Genomic DNA, 20,821 nt, shown 5'->3' with positions numbered 1-20,821 from the left:
TGATTTGCGTTTTTCTGAGGAGGAGATAGGAAATTTCACAAACTGCTGTGCTATTTGTCTGTTTTTTCAGGTATCCGAGAGATCTATATGCTGAAATGTTTAGTGTGCATATACATTGTATGTTCTAACTGTTTTTTTCCTAAAGGTGCATAGGATTAAGAGGTTGCTATGGGGGATTACATAGCAGCCATCTTTGTTGGCATGCCAGGACTCAAAATGGAGTTGGAGGTTTGAGCAAGCCACGCCCACCTTCATGATGTATTAGGAGGGGGCGGGAAGCGCCCACTGATAGGCACGCCCCAATGGCAGGGCGAGGATGTGCTGGGGGGGATCCCACGTCCCATGTCACAGCTGTGCACACGGCGCCGTGCATGGAAGCAGCTGGTGGGAGGGGGGTCCAGAGTGGGGACAGAAGAGAGATTCTACTGAGTTTCTCGGCTTCCAGATGATTTCCTCAGAAGAAGTCTGGGCACAGGGAGTGTCCGCATACGTGAGCCAAGCAAGTTGCATGGTCACGCATAGGAAGTGTTTACCAGCCAGGGGCATGGAGACACGTAGAAGTCAGATATTTCCCAGGGAGTGATTTGCAAGAGCGGATCAGGGGGGGGTATCTGTACTGGGTTGCTTATGGGATTATTCCTTTAAGTGAGGCACCTTAAAGTGCGGTGCAGCATGTGTTCCCAATAGAGATAGGGGGACAGTGCATAGTTGGAGAGGGAGAGAGGAACAGAGAAAAAGAAAGGAGTTGACCAATCCAGGTGTACTCGCTGCGACTGCAGAGTGTTTTTTTCGGGGTTTTTTGTGTCAGGGACAGGACCAGAGATTGACAAAGGAGTCATTGCTGGACTGTTAGTATGTTTTTCCTCGCCCACCGATTGGTCAAATATATATATATTTTTTCTTTCTCTTCTTTTCTCCAGCTCTGATTCAGTTAGCACAGAACAGAACTGGAAGCAGTTCAAGGGGCAATTATAAAGATGAAGAAATTGCCATTTACAGAGTGACGGTGTATCAGTACAGGTTTGCCATATGACTACCTACCAAGTGGGCATTCAGGGATCTGCATACAGGCATATGACGCTGGAATGCTTAGCCCTGCACCCTGTGTAGTTTAAGTGCAAAGTGCTCCTCCTCCTACAGGGAGGCAGCCATTTTTTTTGTAGACTGGGGGTAGTAGCACGTCAAACATTGGTCAGAGGGTACACTAAACAGGACGTCGTGCAGTGAGGGCTGCGATCAATGAAGTTCTAGGTAAGTCAATGCGAAAATGAGTAAGAGCATTGCAGGCTCACCTGCAAAGCAGCAACAGGTGTGTGGCATTCGTAATCTGTGCATACAACGGCCGCGTATGTACAGAAGGGGGGGTGTGGTGAGAGCTTGCAATGAGGTGAGAGCTTCCAAAGGTGAAGTCCGCGGGAGCATATTTCAAACAGGTAAGTACTTAGGAGAGTACTGAGGTAGGGGAGAGAAGTTTAACTCCAATCTACCAAAAAGAATAAACAGAGTTCATGAGAACCATAAAGCAACGAGATCAATTACGGTATATATATATTGATCAATTTAAAGTGTACAGAGTACAAGCTGCAGGGCGAAACCCAAATCATTAATAAGAATTGATTTGTTTGTATTTCGATTTCAGGAGTTTGGCAATATGGAAGCAAGAGCACTGAGGTGCTGGCAGCCAAGACAGAGATGTCAGTCGGATAAGCAAAAGGCTCCAGATGCCAATCGGAGTTTGGAGAACAGCGAGATTCCTGAAATTGGAAAGAGACTAAAACACGAGATTTCGGAGATCGGAAAGAGACTAAAAAACCTGACTGAGCAAAGCATAATGCAAATTGCTAAGGTTTTTCTTTCCCAAGGAGGTGCTTTTATAATGAAGAGTACCGTGCGGATGGTGATCCTAGGCTGCCATTTCGTCCTAGGAGAACGAAGAGAGGACATTCTCATGAACAATAAGGGGTTAATGAGAACACAAGTGCCAGGTGCAAACAAATTTTATGGCACAATGTGGGTGAAAGGTCTAAAGGGTCAGGTGTGCTGGAAGTTTGAATTGAACGGCAGTGTAAATCTGCTATTGATTGTCACACTCCCAGAATCAATGCACCGATCCAAAGTTTTGTTAAAAGGTACATTGCAGTACAATGGGTACATGCAAAAGGTGGAGTGTGTGATTCAGGGGTACCTTGTCTTGGTTATACAGAGTGAGATGGTTCCAGATTGGAGAGGAACGAGCAGGAGGCGTCAATTCTCCTACAAGGGAGACGCAGGGGACAACATCACACTCTGGGGTTACCAACAGAGGGTGTCTCTGAAACAACTATACACACGTAAAGGCGGGAAAGCCGAGGGTTTGGGGTTCTCGAAACAAGAAGTAAAAATTGAGATCACTACATGGGTCACAACAGGGGACAATATTACACAATCCATATGCAGCCACTTATCCTCATGCTAGTTGGGTAAGTGAAGAGGTACTCTTAATTGAAAGATTGCAGAGAGTACAGTCTTCCCGACCTCAGATACACATTTTGCCTCAGGACATAAGTAGGGAAGAGGTCCAATCAGGACAGTTGGGGACAGATTTTGTCAGGGAGATGCTAAAAGATCCTGTACAACTGAGATTGGACAAGGAGAGGTTTATCGATTTTCCTGGAGAAGGATCTTTTGCATGGAAGCTTCGAGATGTTTGGGTGAACAAATGGAAAGGGTGCAACATTTCTTTAGGCACCACCACTTCCTTAGTTCCCACCTCAACACATATCTTACACCGTGACCTGAGAGGTCAACATTTTTTGGTGCTAGACGGGGAGGTGAAACAAGTAGAGTGGGCCTCATACGGGCAATTCTCACAGAGGTACCTGTGTTTGCCGGGGCAAGTCAAATTTAGTGAAGAAGCCTGCTGGCTCAATAACACAGAATGCGAGGCTACCATTCAAAAGATCCGCCCTGAAGCTAAACCAATAGTTCCGGTGGCTGAAGGAAAGGTTTGTTTTTTTAACATAATGTCTAAGGACACATTCAAGGTGCATTTTCATAATTGTTCCGATATGGTTGATCTTTCAAGTGGAACATATTGTGTGAGCGGAGATCCCCTATGGATCAAGTCATCCAAGTTTGAGGACGTTATTTCCCAAATTGTTAAGAGAACTCTAAAGTTCAAAGTTTCACGGGAAGTTCCCCTCCTGAAAGATAACACGACATGGGACAAAGGGGAACAGGTTTTGACCCAAGACAACCACACTTTGTTGCAACGGTTAAACAAACAGAACATTAAGTTAGAGGGAAGATTTCACCATGATCCAGGTGATCTTAACGAGGTAGAACACAAAAATAAGCAGGTGAGTTCCAATCTGGCCTGGTGGAAAAGGTTTCCAGCGATGGTCCAGGGACACTCGGACTGGGCCTCTGCAGTTCAAAAGTTCTTCCTACACCCACTGGTCATCTGGAGGGGGATGACAACTTTGGGCATCATTATCCAGGTGAGGTTGTGTGTTAAATTACGCAAAACAAATTAACCTGGTCAAGAGATTGGTGCCTCATAAACAATCTCATGAACCAATATTTCTAAATTAAGGGATATACAGGGTTACGGGTATAGGTGTAGTAGTACCTGGGATGGAGCTGATTGTATAAAGGCGCTCTTTTAGAAGGCACCTGGCACTGCTCCGTTGTGTAACAGACAAACGAGTTTAACTTTTCTGTGATCATGCAAGTTTGTGAGTGATACGCAAGTGACGCAAATGCTGAGAATGTGGGATAGAGAGACTTAGAAGTAGGGCCTCCCCAGAGAGCCTGGTTACAGGAAGACCAAGAGGTCTTGCCCTCTCTCCCAGGGATAACCACCTAGAGCAGAGAAGTTGTGGTGTGAGCACGAACATCAAAAAGTGAAACATAAAGAAAAGAAACCAGGTACCGTTGGGTTCAGAAGCTGGGATCTGCGGATCAAGCCATTTTAGGGGGGATTGTTATAATTTAAGTAGGCCTCAGTTATTTGGACTGAGTTTAGGTAAAAGGCTTGTTCGCAGAATATACCTTTAAAATAGAGTTTCTTGTGATGCAGGCAGAAGCATCTCAGTGTCTGCTTGAAGCAGATGAATAACAAGCAGATACTGAGAACATGTTCCTGAAGGAAGGCCACAGGCCTGCACTGCCCCAGACATATGGACTACGAGAACAATCAACATAGGTCATGTTTACAAAATATCACATTCTTGTAAGTAAGTGAAAAGTGGTCATTAAATATTAATCGAGTAGGTGTGTATTATGACACCACGAGGGGTCGAAGCCAATAGCCGGGTCTGGGGGATGGCTAAGATGAGGTCACATTTAACTCTTTCCTAGTCAGTATTAAAGGGCCGGAGGGGCTGACGGAGCTCACTCTGATTCCTACTTTCCTGCTCTCTATATGCTGACTGGAACACCTAATTTCCTTTCTTTATGTAATCTGATATAATATATGCTGTACATCGTTAGTCTAGATGTAACATAGAGTAGATATAAGAAGACCTAATTACCCTCAGCAGAAAGGTAATCACGCCGCTGTAACGCAACATTGAACTTTGCTTGGCTAGGATATGATGAACTGTATCGGTATATCTGTGTACTTAATAAACTCCATCAAACTTTGAAGACGACTGAGAAAGTCTATCTCATGCTTGCTGTGATGAGTCGTGTGTGCAACTCTTGCTGATGAGTTTGCTGGTGCCGGAGGAAAAGGTGATTTATAACAGTTAGCATGGCCGTTTTTGCGCGAACTTTCGCATATTGCGCGCGATCGCGAATTTTTGCACGTATCGATATCGTTTTCGTGCAAAAAATCATGTTTGCGCGCAAAAAAGATATCGATTCACGCGAAAATTCGCAAGCGCGTGCAATGCAAAAATTCGCACAAAAACGGCCGTGCTAACAGCACTCTTTTGTGAATTAAGCCCTATGGGCTTGATTCACTATGCGGTGCTAACCTACTTAGCACGTCTAAAGTCTTTAGGTGCGCTAACCAGGGTGCTAGGTAGGTTAGCACTGGTTTTCTCAATCAGATCGCGCGCTACGTACCGCGCGCAAAGTCCCATAGGCTTTAATGGGCACTTTGCGCGGAGCGCTCTGTGCAGTGCGCGCATAAAGTTTTGCGCGCAATGCAGTTTGCGCGCAAATTAGCGCGCGAAAAGCTCATTTAGACGTGCTAAGGGGTTTTTCACAGGCGTGCTAACAATTAGCACCGCTTTGTGAATCAAGCCCAATGTGTGTCTGTGTGTGTGAAAACATACACGTTTATCAAAGAAGCTAATGCAATTGATAGAAAAAAATGTGTGCAGTGCTTCACTGCTGTTCGTATTTATCCCCATATGGAAAACACATTCAAGTGGGCACTAGCCAACTGAATAACATTGGTTCTCAGTTTACCTGTGCAGAAAGCGAGGGGGGGGGGTCCATGCAAAGTGTTGCAGGGGTGCCCAGTGATTCCTAGTTATGCCCCCCCCCCCCCCAAGTTAAGAAAAGAAGCCACGTGTTTCCCCCACCGCTTTGTAAGAAATGTGGCCATTAATTATGCGCCCACTGCCCCAGTAAGAAGTGTGGGCAGTATCTTTTCCCACTCCTTAGTAAGAAGTGCAGCCGGTTTGTAGCCCCCATACCCATGAGTAAGAAGTACAGCCACTACGAGTATGTGTCACTCATCCCCTTAGTAATGCATGCAGCCACACACACACACGCACGCACGCACGCACGCACGTACGCATGCACGCACACACACACACACACACACACACACACACCTCAGTATGTGTCACCCGTATTCCTTAGTAAAATATGCAGCTAGTATGTGTGCCCTCTACTCCTTAGAAAGAAGTGCAGACATTATCTGTTTCCCCCACTCCTTAGTAAGAAGTGCAGCCAGTATGTGCCTCCTCTTACCCCTTAGTAAGAAGTGCAGCTAGGATGTGTCTCCCCTTACCCCTTGGTAAGAAATGCAGGCAGTATGTTACATAGTTATTTGGGTTCAAAAAAGACATACATCCATCGAGTACTACTGCGCCTGCGCAGTCCGCTCCGGCCCACGTGGCAGTGATTGACAGCGCCGCTCACGCAGGTGCAGTACAGAGCAACCTGGAGGTCGCTCTGACGTCATTGCCGGGGACCGGGACAGAGCGGCGAACGGCTGCGGCGAGGGACATGCTGGGAGCTTGGGGCTGGAGGAAGCCCCCGGTAAGTACCAATTATTTTAGCCTTTTACCCCTGATGACTCCTTTAATGCAGCCTTGGTCCCCTCCTGTTTTAAGACCTTTTAGGCATTCTTTTCAACTTCATTTTATCTCTAACCTTTCTATTCATACATAGAGTCTCCCCTTACCCTTTAGTAAGAAGTGCAGCCAGTATGTGTCTCCCCTTACCCTGTAATAAAAAGTGCAGCCACAGTATGTGTCTGTAACGAAAAATCTGCAACACCGGATGGATTGCGGAAATATGGTCGCATCCAGTCCAGCAAGCGGACCTTCCAACGCGGGATGCGGAAATTCGTCTGCATCCGCTACGCAAACTGTCCGAACACTCTGCTCCAAACTCACCAGCATGCTGCTCACCAGGGCTCTGCCATCTTGCCTCTAGGGGGCGCGCGCGCACGCCAGACACGCCTTTATATTCTTAGAAAGCGTGTCAGCTGATCTGCAGGTCAGCTGACATTTTAGCCTGCTGTGATTGGTTGCTGCCTGGGGTGGAGACTTCTCTCCCAGGCAGTATATAAAGAAGTGCTTTTCAGTCACACTTCGTCTGTGTTTGTGATACCCTGTGTCAGCACTCAGACCTAGTCAGTTCCTGTGTGATAACCTGGCAGGACTCCGGCTCTTGTCACATCTAGTCAACCTTGTATTTGATATTGTGTTATATATTGGTTTATCGCCAATATATACACATATTATACTGTCTTGATTTACCGTGTATGATTCTGTGCCTGTCTTGACTATTCTTCTGTTTCCTGATTCTGTACTTCGCCAGCCCGTACCGTTATCGACTATTGGCTTGGTCTCCGACTATTCTCTTGTCTCACGTTTCTGATCTGTTGCCGAACCTCATTTTGTCTGACCTTTCTCCCTTCAGTGGAACGTCTCCCACTGTAGGGTTCTATCAGAGGCTTGCCTCTTTGAGACAACCACCACTAGCAAACCCTTGCTGCTAGAAGCCAAGACTCCTCCATTACGTCCTTTGGAGGATCTCACTAGAGTTGGGCCGAACCTCCGATTTTAGGTTCGCGAACCCTGTTCGCGAACTTCCGCAAAAGGTTCGGTTCGCGAAAAAGTTCGCGAACCGCAATAGACTTCAATGGGGAGGTGAACTTTCAAAGTTTTAAAACATTCTATCAGCTGGAAAAATGATAGAAAACATGTTTCAAAAGCTCTAATACCTGGAGCCACACCTAATTGAGTGAAATACACATCATTGCTGGAGGACCCTCCCTCCTCCTCCAAGCAAGGTCCTTTATACCATTTGCCTACCTACACTAATTAGTTATGGGACAGCTGCTACACACTCTGCTAGGGACATTTTATCCTCCCTTCCTCCCTTCCACCTATTCCCTCCTCCCTCCTACTGGAGGGAGGAGGGTCTCTTCTGCCAGGGAATTATACTATTTTAAAAACCAGTATACATCATACCATAGCTGGGAATACATACATGAGTATACATCATACCATAGCTGGGGATACATACATGAGTATACATCATACCATAGCTGGGAATCGAACCCAGATCTCACTGTGTGGTGGGCACGTCACCCTAAGCACTGTACCACTACAGAAATAAGTGAAGCTTGCCTAAAATTTAACATTTATGCTCAATGCAATAGAACCATTAGGTTGCTTAAAGGAGAACTGTAGTGAGAGGTATATGGAGGCTGCCATATTGATTTCCTTTTAAGCTATACCAGTTGCCTGGCAGCCCTGCTGATCTATTTGGCTGCAGTAGTGTGAATCACACCAGAAACAAGCATGCAGCTAATCTTGTCAGATCTTACAAAAATGTCAAACACCAGATCATACCATAGCTGGGAATCGAACCCAGATCTCACTGTGTGGTGGGCACGTCACCCTAAGCACTGTACCACTACAGAAGTAAGTGAAGCTTGCCTAAAATTTAACATTTATGCTCAATGCAATAGAACCATTAGGTTGCTTAAAGGAGAACTGTAGTGAGAGGTATATGGAGGCTGCCATATTGATTTCCTTTTAAGCTATACCAGTTGCCTGGCAGCCCTGCTGATCTATTTGGCTGCAGTAGTGTGAATCACACCAGAAACAAGCATGCAGCTAATCTTGTCAGATCTTACAAAAATGTCAAACACCAGAACATACCATAGCTGGGAATCGAACCCAGATCTCACTGTGTGGTGGGCACATCACCCTAAGCACTGTACCACTACAGAAGTAAGTGAAGCTTGCCTAAAATTTAACATTTATGCTCAATGCAATAGAACCATTAGGTTGCTTAAAGGAGAACTGTAGTGAGAGGTATATGGAGGCTGCCATATTGATTTCCTTTTAAGCTATACCAGTTGACTGGCAGCCCTGCTGATCTATTTGGCTGCAGTAGTGTGAATCACACCAGAAACAAGCATGCAGCTAATCTTGTCAGATCTTACAAAAATGTCAAACACCAGATCATACCATAGCTGGGAATCAAACCCAGATCTCACTGTGTAGTGGGCACGTCACCCTAAGTACTGTACCACTACAGAAGTAAGTGAAGCTTGCCTAAAATTTAACATTTATGCTCAATGCAATAGAACCATTAGGTTGCTTAAAGGAGAACTGTAGTGAAAGGTATATGGAGGCTACCATATTGATTTCCTTTTAACCACTTGAGGACCCACCCTTTACCCCCCCTTAAGGACCAGCGCTGTCTTAGCTGATCTGTGCTGGGTGGGCTCTGCAGCCCCCAGCACAGATCAGCGTGCAGGCAGAGCGACCAGATCGCCCCCCTTTTTTCCCCACTAGGGGGATGATGTGCTGGGGGGGTCTGATCGCTCCTGCCTGCCGGGTGTTGCGGGGGGGCGGGGGCACCTCAAAGCCCCCCTCCGCGGCGAAATCCTCCCCCTCCCTCTCCTACCTGGCCCCCCCTGGAGATCCGGGCTGCACAGGACGCTATCCGTCCTGTGCAGCCAGTGACAGGCTGTCTCCTGTCACATGGCGGCGATCCCCGGCCGCTGATTGGCCGGGGATCGCCGATCTGCCTTACGTCGCTGCTGCGCAGCAGCGCCGTACAATGTAAACAAAGCGGATTATTTCCGCTTGTGTTTACATTTAGCCTGCGAGCCGCCATCGGCGGCCTGCAGGCTATTCACGGAGCCCCCCGCCGTGAATTGACAGGAAGCAGCCGCTCGAAAGAGCGGCTGCTTCCTGATTAATCAGCCTGCAGCTGGCGACGCAATACTGCGTCGCTGGTCCTGCAGCTGCCACTTTGCCGACGCACGGTATAAGCGTGCGGTCGGCAAGTGGTTAAGCAATACCAGTTACCTGGCTATCCTGCAGATCCTCTGCCTCCAATACTTTTAGCCCTAGACCCTGAACAAGCATGCAGCAGATCTGGTGTTTGACATTTTTGTAAGATCTGACAAGATTAGCTGCATGCTTGTTTCTGGTGCGATTCACACTACAGTGGCTGGATAGTGTACTGGTTAAGGGCTCTGCCTTTGACATGGGAGACCAGGGTTTGAATCCTGGCTAGGTCAAGTACCTATTCAGTAAGGCGTTCAAGGCAAGACTCCCTAACACTGCAGGGTGGCCTCTTGAGCGCGTCCCTGTGGCTGCCGCTCTTGAGCGCTTTGAGTCTGACAGGAGAAAAGCGCTATACAAATGTTTGGATTATTATTACTGCAGCCAAATAGATCAGCAGGGCTGCCAGGCAACTGGTATAGCTTAAAAGGAAATCAATATGGCAGCCTCCATATACCTCTCACTACAGTTCTCCTTTAAGCAACCTAATGGTTCTATTGCGTTGAGCATAAATGTTAAATTTTAGGCAAGCTTCACTTACTTCTGTAGTGGTACAGTGCTTAGGGTGACGTGCCCACCACACAGTGAGATCTGGGTTCGATTCCCAGCTATGGTATGATCTGGTGTTTGACATTTTTGTAAGATCTGACAAGATTAGCTGCATGCTTGTTTCTGGTGTGATTCACACTACTGCAGCCAAATAGATCAGCAGGGCTGCCAGGCAACTGGTATAGCTTAAAAGGAAATCAATATGGCAGCCTCCATATGCCTCTCACTACAGTTCTCCTTTAAGCAACCTAATGGTTCTATTGCGTTGAGCATAAATGTTAAATTTTAGGCAAGCTTCACTTACTACTGTAGTGGTACAGTGCTTATGGTGACATGCCCACCACACAGTGAGATCTGGGTTCGATTCCCGGCTATGGTATGATGTATACTGGTTTTTAAAATAGTATAATTCCCTGGCAGAAGAGACCCTCCTCCCTCCGGTAGGAGGGAGGAGGAGGAGGGCGGCCAATTACAATCTCCCTAGCAGAGTGTGTAGCAGCTGTCCCATAACTAATTAGTGTAGGCAGACAACTGAGTCAAATGGTATAAAAGGACCTAGCTTGAAGGGAGGGTGGGTGGGGTCTTTAGCACTGAAAGCAGTGTGTTTCACAATAACATGTCTGCTGACAGTAAAATGGAGGCAAAAAATTTTGCTCAATACAGCTTTATGGGGCGAATCGAACTTCCGCAAAAGTTCGCCTGATGCAGGCGAACGCGAACCCCCAAAGTTCGTCTGGAACCGTTCGCCGGCGAACCGTTCGGCCCATCTCTAGATCTCACACACGGGGTTCCCATTCAGAGGTAACCACACCTTTGAGGAATTACTGTGTGGTGGACTTTTCCACAATACTTGTGAATTCATACTGTATATCATTGTTGTCTGCTGTTCCAGCTTGCTGGAGGTTGTATTCCTGTACCCTATAGAGATTCTCTATTGCACCAAGCACCTTCTTGCATCCGATTGTCCGTGTCCCGCTATACTTGCATTATTGGTGATTCTGCAGATCACCATATAATCAGGTATAGCATCTGTATTATTGGTGATACTGCAGATCACCAATAATCAGAATATCTGTGCTTGCTGACACCAATCGTTACAGTGTCCCTCCTAGCCCTTAGTAAATAGTGCAGACGATATGTGTCTCCCCTTACCCTGTAGTAAGAAGTGCAGTCAGTATGTGTTTTCCCCCTCCTCTTAATAAGGAAAGCAGCCAAAATCGGTGTCCCCCACCTTTTTTTTATCTCCTACCTCTTAATAAGAAGTGTGGCTAATGTGGATACACTTAATAAAACATGTACCTCATGCATGGTATTCCTCTTAAAAAAAAAAAAAAAAGCTTTCATGTTACAGGCTTACTCAAAACCTTGTACAGCACTGCGGCAATGTGGCATAATCACAAGTACGATGACACATACACATACCCCCATTGATTCATTCCTTCCCTCTGCTAAATATCTGTTTTTTGTTTTTTTTGTATTTTTGATTTTGAACTTTATATTTTTTATATTATTTTAACCACTTCTATACCCTCCCATAGTTAGTCACCCTCACTGTTCAGTCTCTGCCTTTCTTTTCCTTACACCGTTACTGCAATATTGTTACCAAAAATTGTAACCAGGACAAATTGACAAATAAAATGTGATGGTTTTATCTACAGTAGCACTGTTTATTTTAAAACTTCAATAGATTAAAATGAGGAAATAGTGTGTGTTTTTTTTTTCCATTTGGTTCCTCATTTTTTTCTTTTTTAATGCATAGAAAATAAAGTAATTACTAAAAAAAAAAAAAAAACAGAAAATCACCCACTAAAGGCCTAATTTGTCTTGAAAAGTATATATATATATATATATATATATATATATATATATATATATATATAATAGGCTAAGTGCCTCAACCTTCAAGCAAGAAGAAGAAGTATCGCCCCGCCCCCAGGGCCGGTCCAAGCAAGCAGCTCTGGAGGTGTGTTTAGCTTCTAAGGGTAACAATGGTTAATTTGCATATATTCAGCAGTGATGCACTGGGAGACATCTCAAGCTCACTCCAACTTGAATTATCGCAAATTCTTTCTGTTCTAAGAAAGCAAACTTTTGTTTTCAATAGTGCTTTAGTAAGGGGGCTTTTAAGACCATTGTAGCCCCTCACGCACTCCAATGAGTTCTGGGTCACCATGAGCTTGCTGGTTAGTCTGTACCTCTTGGTGTTACAAGCCCTACTCCATAGAGCCAAGTTAATCCATGCCATGCACTGATTAGATTCAAACAATCCAAAACAGTCTGTATGCATGTTGGATTATTATGGCTCAGTACAAATTAACAAGCTGACACATCATTGCAGTCCAGCGTATTTGGAGGTGTGTTTAGCTTCTAAAGGCAACAATGGTTAATTTACATATATTCAGCAGTGATGTACTGGGAGACATCTCAAGCTCACTGCTACTTGAATTATTGCAAATCTATTATCTATCTTTCTATATATGTATCTATATATGTATCTATATATTTAATAGAGCAAGTGCCTCAACCTTCAAGCAAGAAGAAGAAGTAGCGCCCTGCCCCCAGGGCCGGTCCAAGCAGGAAGAAGGGGCTGGTCCAAGCAAAAAGAAGAAGTAGTGTCATATCAAATCAAGGGCAAAGAGTGATAATTTGCATATTCAGTAGCAGTGCATTGTGGGTAACCACAAATGTTCACTTATAGCTGAATTATTGCAGATTTTCTTCTGTTTTAAGAAGGAAAATTACACCAAGCTTTGCTTTTTTTAGTAGGGGGGCTTTTTGGTCTCTTTTATCCTCCTATACATTCTTAGTAGTTTGGGTCACCCTGAGCTGCTTGGTTACTCTGTTGTACTGGTCCAAGCCCTATCTCATACAGCTGTATCAATCCCTGCCATGTACTGATGAGGACCAAAAGTCTGAAACAGGCTGTCACATGTGGGATTGATATGACTGTGTAACATTTAAAGCTATGGGCTTGCTTGGCTTACCAAGGGGAAAAGGGGTAATTTGTATATTTAGTAGCAGTGCATTGTGGGTAACCGCAAATGTTCACTTATAGCTGAAATGTTGCAGATTTTCTTCTGTTTTAAAAAGGCAAATTACACCAATATAGTGTGCAGCATTGCAGGAAGTGACGACAGTGGAACGCACGATGGAACACGGAAGAGGTGAGTCATCCCCACCTGCTGCCTCTTACTAATAGTGGCGGATGCTACTGTGCTTAAGCAGGATGGGGAGCGCACATGGGGGACCAAGGGGGGGGGGGTGTCCAACCCCCCTCCCAGCTGCTGTGTCCTCTACCCTCTTATGTGGCGTATGCTACGCCATGGGTCGGCTAGTATATATATAATAGAGTAAGTGCCTCAACCTTCAAGCAAGAAGAAGAAGTAGCGACTTGCCCCCAGGGCCGGTCCAAGCAAGGAGAAGGGGCTGGTCCAATCTTCCAAGCAAGAAGAAGAAGTAGTGTCATATCAAACCAAGTGCAAAGAGGGAGTAGCAGTGCATTGTGGGTAACTACAAATGTTCACTTACAGCTGAATAATTGCAGATTTGCTTCTGTTTTAAGAAGGAAAATTACACCAAGCTGCTTTTTTTAGTAGGAGGGCTTTTTGGTCTCTTTTATCCTCCTATACATTCTTAGTAGTTTGGGTCACCCTGAGCTGCTTGGTTACTCTGTTGTACTAGTCCAAGCCCTATCTCATACAGCCTTATCAATCCCTGCTATGTATTGATGAGGACCAAATGTCTGAAATAGGGTGTCTCATGTGGGTTTGATATGACTGTGTAAAACTTAAAGCTATAGTCTTGCTAAACTTGCCAAGGGTGAAAAGAAATAATTTGCATATTTAGTAGCGGTGCATTGTGGGTAATCACAAATGTTCACTAATAGCTGAATTATTGCAGATTTTCTTCTGTTTTAAGAAGGCAAATTACACCAAGCTTTGATTTTTTTTAGTAAAAGGTCTTTTTGGTTCCTTTTATCCACCTATACATTCCGAGTGGTTTGGGACACCCTGAGCTGCTTGGTTACTCTGTTGTACTGGTCCAAGCCCTATCTCATACAGCCTTATCAATCCTTGCCATGTACAGATGAGGACCAAAAGTCTGAAACAGGCTTTCACATGTGGGTTTGATATGACTGTGTAAAATTTAATAAATCACTAACACGCGCTGATCAATTTCAACAATGTATTTAAAATTTATATGAAATATTCTCAATCATTACCCACACACACTTTTACTCCACAACCATACTGCAGAGAGGCCTCTCCACTTGCTACCACTTCCTACTCTACTGTTCAGTCTAAAATTGATTGGATATATATCCTAAAAAAGAGAAAAAGGAGATTGTATATAGTGAATCATAGGTCTTGATCCCCTTAAAATTGTACCAATAATTGTTTGCAAAAATTGAGGAAAAGAGAGAGCGTTGCTCCAATCCTAGTCACTTTTCAAAAATGGGTTAGAAATGTCACTTTTCAAAACTAGCAGTGTAGTCACAAACTCACAGTTTCCTTGTAAGCGGATACATTGCTCCGTTAGAGAGTCCCAACTGGTATCTCCCCCGTGTGTGGTCAGTTCTTAGACCACTCGGATAATCCGGGTTCTCCCCTTCTGCCCGCCGCTTGCCAGATAGACGTTCTTGAACAGCATACGTCACTTCCGCATACGTCACTGAAGTCCGCTCGCTCGGTTCTTCCCGTCTTCTGGTTTCTGGCTTGTACTGCTGATGGGTGACGTCACCTCTCTAAGCTATTGGAACTTTGATGGCGGCTGCTGCGCGCTGGCAGTACACTATTCCCAAAGCTTATACAGATTCATATGGGCATTTAGTTAGCTTGAATTAACACCTCTACGCGTTTCTGCCGATTTAGCCGTCGGCTTTCTTCAGGAGGATTCAAGAAAAAAAAATAAAATTTAAAGCTATATGCTTGCTATACACCAGTGGTTCTGGATGCTTGCTTGGCTTATTAAGGGGGGAAAGGAATTATTTGCATATTTAGTAGAAGTGCATTGTGGGTGACCACAAATGTTCACTTATAGCTGAAGTATTGCAGATTTTCTTCTGTTTTAGGAAGGCAAATTACACCAAGCTTTGCTTTTTTAGTAGGAGGTCTTTTTGGTCCCTTTTATCCCCCTATACATTCTGAGTGGTTTGGGTCACCCTGAGCTGCTTGGTTACTCTGTTGTACTGGTCCAAGCCCTATCTCATACAGCCATATCAATCCCTGCCATGTAGTGATGAGGACCAAAAGTCTGAAACTGGTTGTCTACATGTGGGTTTGATATGACTGTGCAAATTTTAAAGCTAAATGTTTGCTATACACCAGCGGCTTTGGACGCTTGCTTGGCTTACCAAGGGGGAAAAGGGGTAAGTTGCTTATTCAGTAGCAGTGTATTGTGGGTAACCACAGATGATCACTTATAGCTGAATTATTGCAGATTTCCTTCTGTTTTAAAAAGTCAAATTACACGAATACAGTGTGTGGCATTGCAGGAAGTGATGACAGTGGAACGCACAATGGAACACAGAAGAGGTGTGTCATCCCTGCCCGCTGCCTCTTACTAATGGTGGTGGCTGCTACTGTGCTTAAGCAGGAGGGGGAGCGCACATGGGGGACCCAGGTGAGGGAGGAGGGGGTCCTGCTGAGCTTAAGCTGGAGGGGGAGTGCACATGGGGGACCCAGGTGAGGGGGGGGGTTTCTAGCTGAGCTTAAGCTGGAGGTAGAGCACACATGGGGGACCCAGTTGAGGGGGGGTCCAACCCCTCTCCCCGCCGCTGTGCCCAAAACCCCCTTCCTGCCCTCTACCCTCTTATGCTACGCCGCGGGTCGGCTAGTATATATATATATAGATATATAGATATAGATAGCTATATACACACACACACTAGGTGACCTAGACCCATTTAAAAACAGGCTCTGGATCTGTTACCGCCGCATGTCAAGGCGCATACGCCCATCCCATGCGCGCACATGTCTGCCATGTCTGCGCACACTCGCGTCGCCCCTGGCCCTGTCCTCCCCTGCAAGCCTTGCGTCACTTCCCCTTAGTGTCTCTGCGCGTCCCTGCACATGCGCAGAGACAAAACAAACACACACAGGGACATGCATGAGAGGCAGAAACACTTGGGTTTTATTAGGTAGGATCATTTGAGTGTGATAAGCAAAGATAAAGTTATTGGCAAATAAATAGGTAAAGCGCTGAAATGTGAAAACTGCTTCCATCCATATGGTGAAAACAACTCCACAGGCAGAAGCCCATAACCAAGAATTGAACTTACCGTATATACTCGTGTATAAGCCGACCTGCGTATAAGCCGAGGTACCAACTTTTCCCTCAGAAACGGGGAAAAAGTGATTGACTCGTGTATAAGCCCCCTCCCCTGTATAGCCCACTCCACAGTAGCCAGGTGTGCCCTCAGTACAAGTTAGCCCCCCTCCCCATAGGCAGATGTGCACCAAGGATGATACAACTGTGTCTCAAGGTCCCACTAGATGGCATCATAGATATGATACACATCGATTACCACACTGAAAGAATCCCCAATCATTGCACTGCTGACACATTGCTTGCACGCTCCACTCCACAAGCCAGGGGACACAGGTAGTCCTAAGCAGCGCACTCTGCACATTATGTTGCAGGGGATGGGAGGCACGGACACACCAGGGAGCCACTAGCAAAACCTGCCAGTAACAAAACCTGCTCCACCATCTGTTCTGTTCCACTGACTCGCATATAAGCCGAGGGGGGTAACTTTTTAGTACATTTTTTTGTACTGAAAAATTAGGCTTATATGCGAGTATATACAGTAATCCCAATCAGTAGCTGATACCCCCTTTCCCATGAGAACTCTTTTCCTTTTCTCAAACGGATCATCTGTATGGTTGATATTGTGGTGAAACCCCTCCCACAGTGTGATGTCAGGACCATGATTCTGACAGTTTCCTGTCTGTGAACCTCATTGCATTTTGGGAAATAGCTGTTTACGGCTGTTTCCAACTGCCAAAAAAGCAAGCAGCATCTTCTTCCACTGACATCGCCTGCCAGCAGTAAAAATGTCACCATGTGATAAAGGTCAGAATGTAAATCAGGGAGAGGAAAGATATTGCAATGGGCAAACACTGGCTAAATCATTTATACATAATTATTGTAAAAATGAAGCAGTTTGTTGTTTACATTATTTTCACTGGAGTTCCTATTTAACCACTTAAGGACCATAAGCTTACAACCCCTTAGTGACCAGGCTATTTTTTTTTACAAATTAGGCCACTGCAGCTTTAAGGGCTCACTGCAGGGCCGTACAACTCAGCACACAAGTGCCCACAAGCAGAGCTTTCTGTTTGTGAGCTCTGATCCCTGTATAGGATAGGGAGGAACACTAGAAACCAACAACTGTATGGGGAGGGAGGAGGGCCACTAGGTAATGGGGACTGTAAATGGGAAGGGGGCACTAGACATCAACAACCGTATAGGATAGGGAGGGAGGACCACTAGAAAGCATGGAACTGTATAGAGGAAGGCCAACACACACCAGGGAACTGTATGGGGAGGATAGGGGAGGTGAGGCTATAGACCAGTGAACTGTATGGGGAGGGAGGAGGGCCACTAGATAACAGGGACTGTATATGGGAGGGGGGCACTAGTCACCAGGGAACTTGATAAGGGAGGAAGGACCACTACACACAAGAGAGCTGTATGGAGGATGGAGGACTACAAGACACCAGTGAACTGTATGGGGGGGGGGGGGTAGGAGGCATTAGACCCCAAATAACTGTATAGGGGAGGGAGGACCATTAGAAACCAGGGAACTGTATAGAGGAGGGCCAATAAACACCAGGGAACTGGGGGGGGGGGGAGGTACACACCATGGAAATATATGGGGAGGGAAAAGGACCACTACATAACAGGTACTTTATATGGAAGGGGGGCACTAGACACCAGGGAGCTGTATAGGGGGTGGGAAGGACCACTAGAAACCAGGGAACTGTATAGAGGAGTTCCAATACACACTAGGGGACGGTATGGGGGGGGGGGGGCACTACATAATGGAGAATGTATATGGAAGGGGGCACAGGACACAAGGGAATTCTATAAGGGATGGAGGTGGCCACTAGACACTGAGATTGGCCTTCAACTTGGTCCTAGTTTTCCATTTTGGCCCACTGTGTATTTGAGTTTGACACCCCGGGTCTAGGTCATGATATCACTGATAGGGTAGGGCTAAATATCAATATGCCGCAATAAGTAGACAAAGGAAGTGTTTCTGATCTTTAAACCAGGATAATTACTAGAAAAGTTGTCCTCCTGAATAACTGACGAGTATGACTACATTCTACAAAATATCGCTATAGTGCCTCTTTTAAAAAAAGGAAGTTAGACTAGGGGTGTACGTGTTTAATCAGAAGCAATAAAGCTAAAAATGACACAGGTGCTCTGACATACTAATTAGTGACAAACTCTCAGGAGATAAACATAAATAACGTAATGAAGGATCTCTTCCATCATACTCCACCCCCTCCAGTTCTGCCTTTATAAATATTCTCAACATATAGGAAATTCTTTACATTACCTGCATGTTACACGGATGCATGCAGCCAAAGTCAGAGATTTATCTACGCTCATCCTCATCTTTTCTGAGAGAACCACACTGTGCCGTAAGTACAACTTTCTAAGTTCATGGGAATAGGGGCACAATTTTAACTTTTTTTGCTTAGCAAAAATCGATTTGTTTGAGCTGAGGTGGAATACGCCAAAGTGAGCTGAAGATTTCTGAAGACTGAGAAGGGAAGCTGCCGAGAGAGCTACAGTGGAGAGAAGGAGAGAAAGTCATGAATTAGAGAAGAAGCGTGACAGACCAGGGGTCAGGGGCGTAACTAGAGAGGAGCAGCTCCAGCAAACACAGGGGATCCAAGAGTAGTTTTGGGTCCCCAACTACTAAGCTTCCCCTTCCTCCGATACAGGGGACTATACTTCAGATCCGGTGTTATGTGGCTACACTTGTTATGGGTGTAAAGATCATGATGGCCACATTTGTTATATGACCCTTGTGAGATGGGCCCCAAGGCCATGAGGGGCAGCAAGGGGAGGCAAAGGAAGAGGTATGACCATTGGGGAGCCCCATCAAAGTTTTGCCGGGGGACCCCATGAATTGTAGTTACACCACTGCCAGGGGTGAACAGAATGAGCGAGAAACAGTTAAGAATAGAGAAAAAGTGTAGTATACACAGGCTGAGAAATAATGACTTTTTTTTTTTTTTTTTTTCTTATTATTCCCTTTAAAATGTATGTAACATAAAATAATTCTTAGCAAAAAGTACCACCCAAAGAAATCCTTATTGGTGGCAAAAAAAAAAACAATATATAGATAATTTCTGTGTGATTAATAACAATAACGTTATTAGCGAATAAATGGAAGGAACATGATATGAAAATTGCTCTGGTTTTTAACCTTCCTGGCGGTAACCCCGAACGTAGTTCGGGGTAAGCCGTGCAGGAGGTTTTCTCAAGCCCTGCTGGGCCGATCTGCATAATTTTTTTTTGCTGAACGCAGCTAGCACTTTGCTAGCTGCGTCAGCACACCGATCGCCGCCGCCCCGCGCTGATTCGCCGCTATCCGTGCTGCCGCAGAGCCCCCCCCAGACTATCAGCGCCAGGCAGCGCTAATAGTGGATCGGGTCTCCCTTAGACGTCACGACGTCCATGACGTCGGTGACGTCATCACACCCCATCGCCATGGCGACGGGGGAAGCCCTCCAGGAAATCCCGTTCTTTGAACAGGATTTCCTGATCGCCTATCGCCGGAGGCGATCGGAGGGGCTGGGGGGATGCCGCTGAGCAGCAGCTATCATGTAGCGAGCCCTAGGCTCGCTACGTGATTTTTAAAAAAAACCGGCAGCGCTGCCCCCTGGCGGTTTTTAATAGACCGCCAGGAGGGTTAAGGAGAAAAACCTGTGGTTGGGAAGTGGTTAAATTTAAAACATAGCAAACCTAAAGAAGAACTGTAGTGAAAATAACATAGTGATTGAAATTGCTTATCTTTTACAAAATTAATTTATACATTTTTCAGTAATTTACTTGTCCATTGTAAAATATTTCCTCTCCCTGATAAACCTTCTGATATTTATCACCGGTGGTAACTTATTTAGTATTGGCAGCTGGAACCTGTGGAATGTTAATTTTATGAGATTATTAAAGCCAGTAGAAAAGATCTCTGGTCTACCTGAATTCTCTGGGTGGAAAAACGGTGCATAATTAATAGCCTAGGCTAGGCTTCAGTAGGAGGCCCAGGGTTACAAACTCATAGAAAGCAATACATAGATACAGTATAGAAAGTGTTTATAATGCTTAAACAAGGATATTTAAACCAGGATATTGTGTTGTGTCATTACTATGATTACTCTGTATCTGGTTATTAAAATTTACAAGAAATAGCTATTTAAATATACAATTGAGCGGTGTGCAGCATGACCCTTATGTTTCCACTCTACGCAGATTGGATGCAGAATGGAGGCAGAAAACCTGACTCCAATGAATGCCTATGGGAAAATCTGCAGCAGAATAATTGCGTTTAGTGGAAACAGGCCCATAGGCATACATTGGAGTCAGTTTTTCTGCCTCCATTCTGCATCCAATCTGCATCAAATCTGCTTGTAGTGGAAACAGGCTAAGGCCTCTTTTACACGTAATCAGTTGTTCTCAGTTGTAACTGAAAGAAAACTGATTTTCAAAGTAATTCCCATGTTTTCCTATGGCTCAGTTCCCACTATACGCATTTTAAATGAAATCTTCACCAC

Source organism: Hyperolius riggenbachi, chromosome 3, assembly GCF_040937935.1.
Source record: "Hyperolius riggenbachi isolate aHypRig1 chromosome 3, aHypRig1.pri, whole genome shotgun sequence".
In the NCBI taxonomy this organism is placed as follows: domain Eukaryota; kingdom Metazoa; phylum Chordata; class Amphibia; order Anura; family Hyperoliidae; genus Hyperolius; species Hyperolius riggenbachi.
This window is presented reverse-complemented; position numbering follows the sequence as displayed.